Raw genomic sequence first — 7,106 nt, 5'->3', positions numbered from 1 at the left:
CAGCCCGCAATACATATATGATAAAAGGACCTTTATAAGTTGCGCGACAAGACTACTCTTTAAACTTTGGCACGTATCCTCATTTGAGTTGTGCACCCCCAATTTAACTGCCTGATATTCCACAATAAAAAGCGCTCACGTAAGATAATATCACTGCTGGGTCAATGTTCACGGAATTGACCTATTAACTCAAACATCAATATATTAATTCAGTGGTTCCAAACCATTACTGTTTTGGAACTCTCATTTCTCCCTCACTACGTATAAAAACTTTGGTACATTTGTTATTCAATTTTTAAACGATCATTAGTGAGTGATATATTAATAGAATTGTTTATAATGTGTGCATAAATGTGTATCACAGAAAAACTATAAATAATCCAGAACTATTTTTAGCACTACACCGAATACAGATTTAAAATCACTCTGAATAGTCTCCCCAGCTGGGAAACGCTATACCGGGCCTTATCGCAAATACAACAACACATTCCTGGTTAAAACAAAACTCGAAGTGACAAATTATCCAACGTGTGAACGTAAAAATATGCGCAAAAACAGAACGAAAATCACTGATAACTAACGTAACACGCGTAATACTGATGCTAACATACCCACGTGAAATTAACGTCAACGAAAATCTAGTAGAAATGACGTCACCGAGCTAATTTTACGTCATGGTTTTCCGTTATACCTAATAAACGTAGTATCGAAACTCTGAACGTCAGAGGAATAGTATATTTATATCCGGAAACGATCGAAACAGCGTTGGGAAATGAGTTTATTTATAGCTGTATGCGGCATCGGCTTTATGTTGGGAGAATAAGTGGTCACTAACAGTGTCACTAAATTTTCCGTACGTATCCTCGGGAAAGGAAAGTGCTAAAATCCATAGAAGTGTTTCATGTGTTGTAATTCGGACGTGTTGGCACTATCCAGGGATCGAAAACCGATAATCAACTATTGTGATTCGTATATAAAAAATATGATTCCACCATAAACCTGGAATGGCATGTTAAACTAAACAAAATCAGAATTTTTTTCCAGCTTGACAGCTATCACTTGCGTTTGGACCCAACATAAATAATCCTCTTAGCTGGAATACTCAATCCCAGCGGCACTAACCGCTTGCCTAGCGTCACCGCAACACTCAAGTTCTTTTTTAACCGAAAACGTAAAGAGTGTTCGAAAAGACGGAAATGGCAATACACGCAATCTTTACTTAAATATGCATACATGCATTCAGACTCTTGTCACTATGTGGCGCAAAGAGTTTTTTAATAAATTACCCCCTCCCCATATGTATGCAGTAAAAATAGCTCTATTCCTATACTTTCCTAAGAGCGTGTTGCCTAATTATTCTATTCCTGTGCTATCCTAAACGTGTGGAATTTATTAATTTTATTCAATGTTTACAACCTGTCTATCAGCACTGCCTGCGTTGATTGCTTCCCCTGTACTGTAATTAACGTTTGTTGTACCTGCTTTTGTCTGGCTTCATCTACATGCCCTGCCATACGTGAGCGTGGTTTAAATATGACAAATTACACTCGCTTTATATAACGCTTATGCATGATATTGCTATGTATTAGAAATACTCATTGAGAGCAGTTTTGCTTCTCCTCGTGTTTGTTTCTTTTATTCTCTCACTTTTCATAATACAAGGAAGTAAGTATCAGTATGACGTCATAAAATAAGACCGGAAATCCGTGATTCACTAAAAATCATGCGCATGCATGCGTAGCAGGTTTGTGGAATGGACTGGTCCATTTGCGGGAAAATCATAAGCGCGAATTATTAATTTGGACCTGAATGCCTGCATATGCATTCTCTGACCCTTTGGTTCCGTAGCATCCTAGGTTTTCGCAAGTCCGAGAGTCTATAATATATTGGTAAATTATAATATCAAGGATTGCTTTTTTAATTTTTTAAAATTCATACAATTCTTTCCACAGCCTCACAGGTATTGCACAAGGGTTTTAGAGACTGTGGAAAGTTCATTGGGGTTCTGTTCCATCAAAAAGGTTGCAAACCACTGGTCAACCCGCTGTTGGGTGGCTTGAACTTGAAACACTTTAATAAAATACTGTCAAGAAATCAGCTATGCAATTATTTTTAAAATGAACGGGGGAGCAAAAAATCAATAGACCCATAAATCATGGGTTCATCACCGTATCTCAAATTGTTTACCGACATTTGAAGATAAATGTACGATTGTTTGCGCCTAACGATATGTAAAAATCTAGTGTCTGAAATCTCACCGGTTCGACGCAGCCTAATTAACTGATTACACCCTAGGCGAGGGGGGGGGGAGGCGGATTTAAGCCTGAGTTGTGTGATCCGCGATTCAACCCCCATGAGGGTATAAAAAAAAAAGAAATAAAATGTTCAACTTTTTTTTCAAATGCAAATTTTGAGGCATTTGTAGTGATACAAATTTGACCGCCTTTTCCAAAACCCTTTTACTCTTTTCTTGATCGATTTACTGAAAACTGACTTGCTTTCAATAATCCTCTCATCACATAAATCAACCGAGATAAATGAAAATGAGCGCTTGTATACCTTGGATAAACTTCATACAAAAGAAATGCCCCTAATAAATTTTGGGCTAGCTACGTATACCACACACAGTTTATCGCTTCAATTGCTATTTCGATTTAAAAAGCCATAAGACCTGAAGCATTATGTCCCTGGTGTCCTGACTCAAACTTTGCCTTACTGAAATGTACAAATAATCTAGATCTAAGCAGCCCTCCCCACGGTAAAATTAAGAAATATATACATCTTGTTGCGTCACAGAGAACGTTGAATTGCATTTCTGCAAACCCGAACACGTCATAATGACAAATGTTCACCTGCGTTCTACAAAACGCTGACTCATTAGTCATCGAGGTCACGTGAATAATATCATTAATCAGCACTAACTATAAACAGGTTATTGGTATTAGTGACGCAATAATAGATGATTTGATAGCGGTTTTGCATCATTTGCTTTCTGCAAACGACAAAGAGACGCATTCTTGCGTAATAAAATGCCTGTCTTAACTACGCAAAATTGCGTGGGAGCCAATCTACGTAGTAAGAATATTAAATAGATAGAAATAGAATTCGTCTTCACACTTTATTGCCTTCACTAAGTACAAACTACGATTTCTGCGTTTACGAAATGGATACGCCGACCGATACACGATTATACTTAATGTTTATGTTAAATTTGACAAAAGCGGGGTTGCACTTGCGGGCCTACATAGTTTGCGATTATATTCCTGAACCACTGTATGTAGTGTAGTGTACAAATGAGGATGAGAGGATTGATGCGTAAAACATCTACGATTTGACAAACCATGTTAAATTTAGTAGATTGTACCATGGCTTACTGTAAAACGGGCCCATAAACATCGCTCTATGCTTATGCTATAGAAAATGTAGGTGCTCTTTGTGACATCACTGCTTGGTCTTAGCTTATTTTACTTAATACCACCACATGACCAAACTCAAAAGTCCAGTGAAAGTAGCTCTAAAGTTTCATGAAAAATATATATATTGACCTGGGGTCGCACTGGACACTTGAAAGTTATCTTTGGGGTCATCCTGAAAAAAACTTGGGAACCCCTGTGCTAGAGTGAACTAGAACTGCGAAAAGCGTCTAAGATTACTGAAACGTTTGGGTACAATCATATATTAACAGAAATGTTGAAAAAATGGTCTTTATTTTGGTGGAAGTGTAATTAAGAAGTTTATGAGTTATGCTTTTTAGGTACCCTGTATAAATATACCAAAGAAATTGAAAAGCTATTACAAATGAACACCACGAATCACATCGACCTACTTCCGGTTTAAAATTAATTTATATTCTGATGGCAATCAATCATTTTGTCGGCAAAGACAGGAAACGGCTGAAATATTACAGAGAATTATTTGTACGGTGATCGATTATATATTGCTAGGTTTTGCGTTCTTTAGTCTTGAATCAATTTAAAAAGTAAAAATATTTATGACGGCATTCTTTGTAAAGATTTCGGTCCGTTCAATAAATAGAAGCTATTATTAGATATCAGTGGTTGAATCTTCTGGACCTTGGCGTAAAATAAAGTAATCAGCATATTGTGCCCAGAACGGAACAGAACAACTCATTCATTTTTAATTGAGGTTTAAAAAATAATTTGAAAATTTGAATTTCCAGTACAATCTGCATTTCTAGTCCTCAACCTAACTGGATAATCACTAATTTTTTGTTTATTTTAAGCATTTGGCGAGGGTGTTTTTTGGCGCGGGCTTTGTACAGAAGATCCCCAATATCTTACATCGTGACGGAAATGACGGTGAACATAGAATCTAAACCTAAAATTTTCAACTCCCAATCCCAACAAAGCAAAGTCCTAACCATTGAGTTACGCGCCATTTATACCTTTCAGTATTTCCGTGATGCGGAATACCAACCATCCTTGTTATTTATTATCGAAATATGAGCGTTCGTGTGACGTCATCACGTGTAAAGATATTTGTTTTCACAATATGAGCAAGTCTTCCAACAACATACGGAACGCAACTAGAATTTGTTATTATTTTGGCACTCATAATTGTTTGAGTTTTGTTGGCTTGGCGTTTTGTAGGTATGTTCTGCTCTCATCAACCTCTCATCAACTCTCTCATCAACTATTGTATGTACATTATAGTTTCCTTCTAACATTTAGAGAATAAAGTTTAAACACACACAACCTTCAAGGGTCTAAATCGGTGTTTTTCAATAGGAGAGAAATTCCTCACCATGCGAGAATAGGGGAGATGAAATACGGTAATATTACCTGTCCCCCCCCCCCCCCCCCCCAATCTTTATCAATGGTCGTGTTGGCAGGCGTATTCTAAATCTAAACGGTGCCATATAATCAATTAATATATTCTATCTCACCGAATTATGTTGAAGCATTTTCAGTAAATGTCGCCATAATTTTGGAGTAAATATATATGGCATCGAAAAGCCTCTGTTTGAGATATGAACAAGGCTCAAAGTCCAGCACTCAACAGCTATTTCAAACAAAAATAACGTATCATTGCCGATATCATATTTCTTCACTGGTTTATATATTATGCTGCTTTTATAGTACATAATACTATTCACAAAACAAGCAATGAAAAAAAAAAAACATTCTCTCTTTTTCACTACTAACAAGGTCCTAGACAAGCATTCACCAATGTTATATACATATAAAATGCACATAATCCATGCTACACACACGATTGCCAATATACTATTTATTCACCATCCTGCTATTACGTTACTACTTTATATACCAACCACAGAATAGGTTTTTATTCTCGTAACAAGCCCCCAGACAATGCTCACTATCTTGGGCCCTTAATTATTGTTGTACACACCATATGCACTGTTCTATTTACTTATTACATTCATGCTACTTTAATGGTATCTGATACTGACGAAATAAATAGGTAATCCAATTTCTGTTTTTAAGTGTTTCCTCGAAACAAGGCAATAGGCAAGACAATAAAAATGGTACGCATATTAGTTATGACGTAATACGATGACGTCAAAAACAACTACTTTTGCTTGTTTTACTATAAAAAGCTTATTGGAATCTACGGATATCCTAAACTTCAAATGCTAGACGACTATTCTGTATTCAATATTACTACACACGCACTATCATTCATAGCTCAGTATCAAATGACTCAAGCGTATGTGCCGCTGTCTATTAGCACTGTGACGTGACATGAGATCATTTCCGGTTCTTTGAAGCACTCTACTTCCGGTATCGAAGCAAAGACCTGTCTACAGCAGGTTGTGAACCTATGGACCTTTCGTTTCTCAAGGGAATGTTTTGTTTTGTGTTGGTTATCTGTTTCGCAATTTCAAAGACGTATAACATGCTATGAGTGACGAATGCTTTCAAAAGTTTTCGATATTGCTTTCAATGAATGGCAACAATCTTCGCCAGGATGTATCGAAACGTGTAGGTTAGTGGTTTCCAACCTTTTATGACCCGGTGCACTCTGCATGGCAGCTTTGTTTATCATTCCATACGCATTTATGGTGTTATTTGTATTGGTAGATTTCAAATCACATTATTTTCAAACAATCCATGCTCAACAAATTGAAAACACCCTGTGAAATAACCTTATCAAGCAATGAGACTTGGAAGGACTGGGAGTTTCTTGTAAAGTGAAAAATAAAATCAGTTTTGAGCCTAACATTGTGTGCCCCCCCCCCCTCAAACTGCTCCGTGGCCCTATTGGTGTGCCACGAACCCCCATTGGAAACCACTAGCGTATGTAATCCCGAACCCAAAAAATTCCTATCCTTTCAAATACAGCAACTTCTTACATGTCGTTAAATAACAGCGAATGCGGGTCTTTTTTAGAAGCAAAAGGTGCGAATGAGCATGTATACATATATATATATATGAATATAAATTCAATGTCTTAACGGACAGCTATCAGCTTTGTGACGTCAAACAAATGAAGCTGAGGAAATTACGATACACATAGTGGCTGGCACTTCAATATATCACAGTCAACAAATAAATGATAGTCATTGTACTCAGCAGGGGCATTGTAAATTGGGTGGCGGTGGTTTGGGATAGACATAAAACATTCGTTAAGTTCGGAGGATATGCAGCAGTGAATGAATACTTAATGTATCTCAGCTGTGAATCTATTTTTTTTTCAAAAATTGATCGTTCGCCTTATTGGCCCTTGCTTTATTGCTTACACTCAAAATGAGTACCGGTACCATTGTTTTATTTACAATAGGGTGGTCATACCGTCCAGAAAATTCCGGGCATGTCCGGAATTTAGGGTTAAATTTTGCGTCCGGGAAGAATTTGAAAAAATGCTCAAATGTCCGGAATCCGGAATTTTACTGCATCTGCTATCGTACTGTGCACATTGCTAATACATAACATTGTTATTTCGTACTTGCGCATATTTTTTACTACGAGGTCTTGCACTGTCTGTTTGCGTTTTCAAATATGGTGATCCTAATTTACAAACCGCCATCTTCAACTTAAAAACCGTCCCATGCGTCCCATGTATAAATGAAAACAATAACCCCATAGGCGAGATAACTTACAGTAGACCAGTGCTGCGACAGC

At 37.1% G+C, this 7,106-nt stretch overlaps 1 protein-coding gene across 1 annotated transcript in view; it reads right to left on the bottom strand.

The window, feature by feature from the left end:
* Positions 1 to 7,106, bottom strand: part of LOC120326421 (uncharacterized) — a 169,384-nt gene that overhangs the window by 89,156 nt on the left and 73,122 nt on the right. The gene's annotated exons all lie outside the window — the stretch shown is intronic.

The sequence above is a fragment of the Styela clava genome, chromosome 4, assembly GCF_964204865.1.
Source record: "Styela clava chromosome 4, kaStyClav1.hap1.2, whole genome shotgun sequence".
NCBI lineage: Eukaryota > Metazoa > Chordata > Ascidiacea > Stolidobranchia > Styelidae > Styela > Styela clava.
The sequence above is the reverse complement of the archived record's forward strand: the minus strand, read 5'-3'. Positions and strand labels throughout refer to the sequence as shown.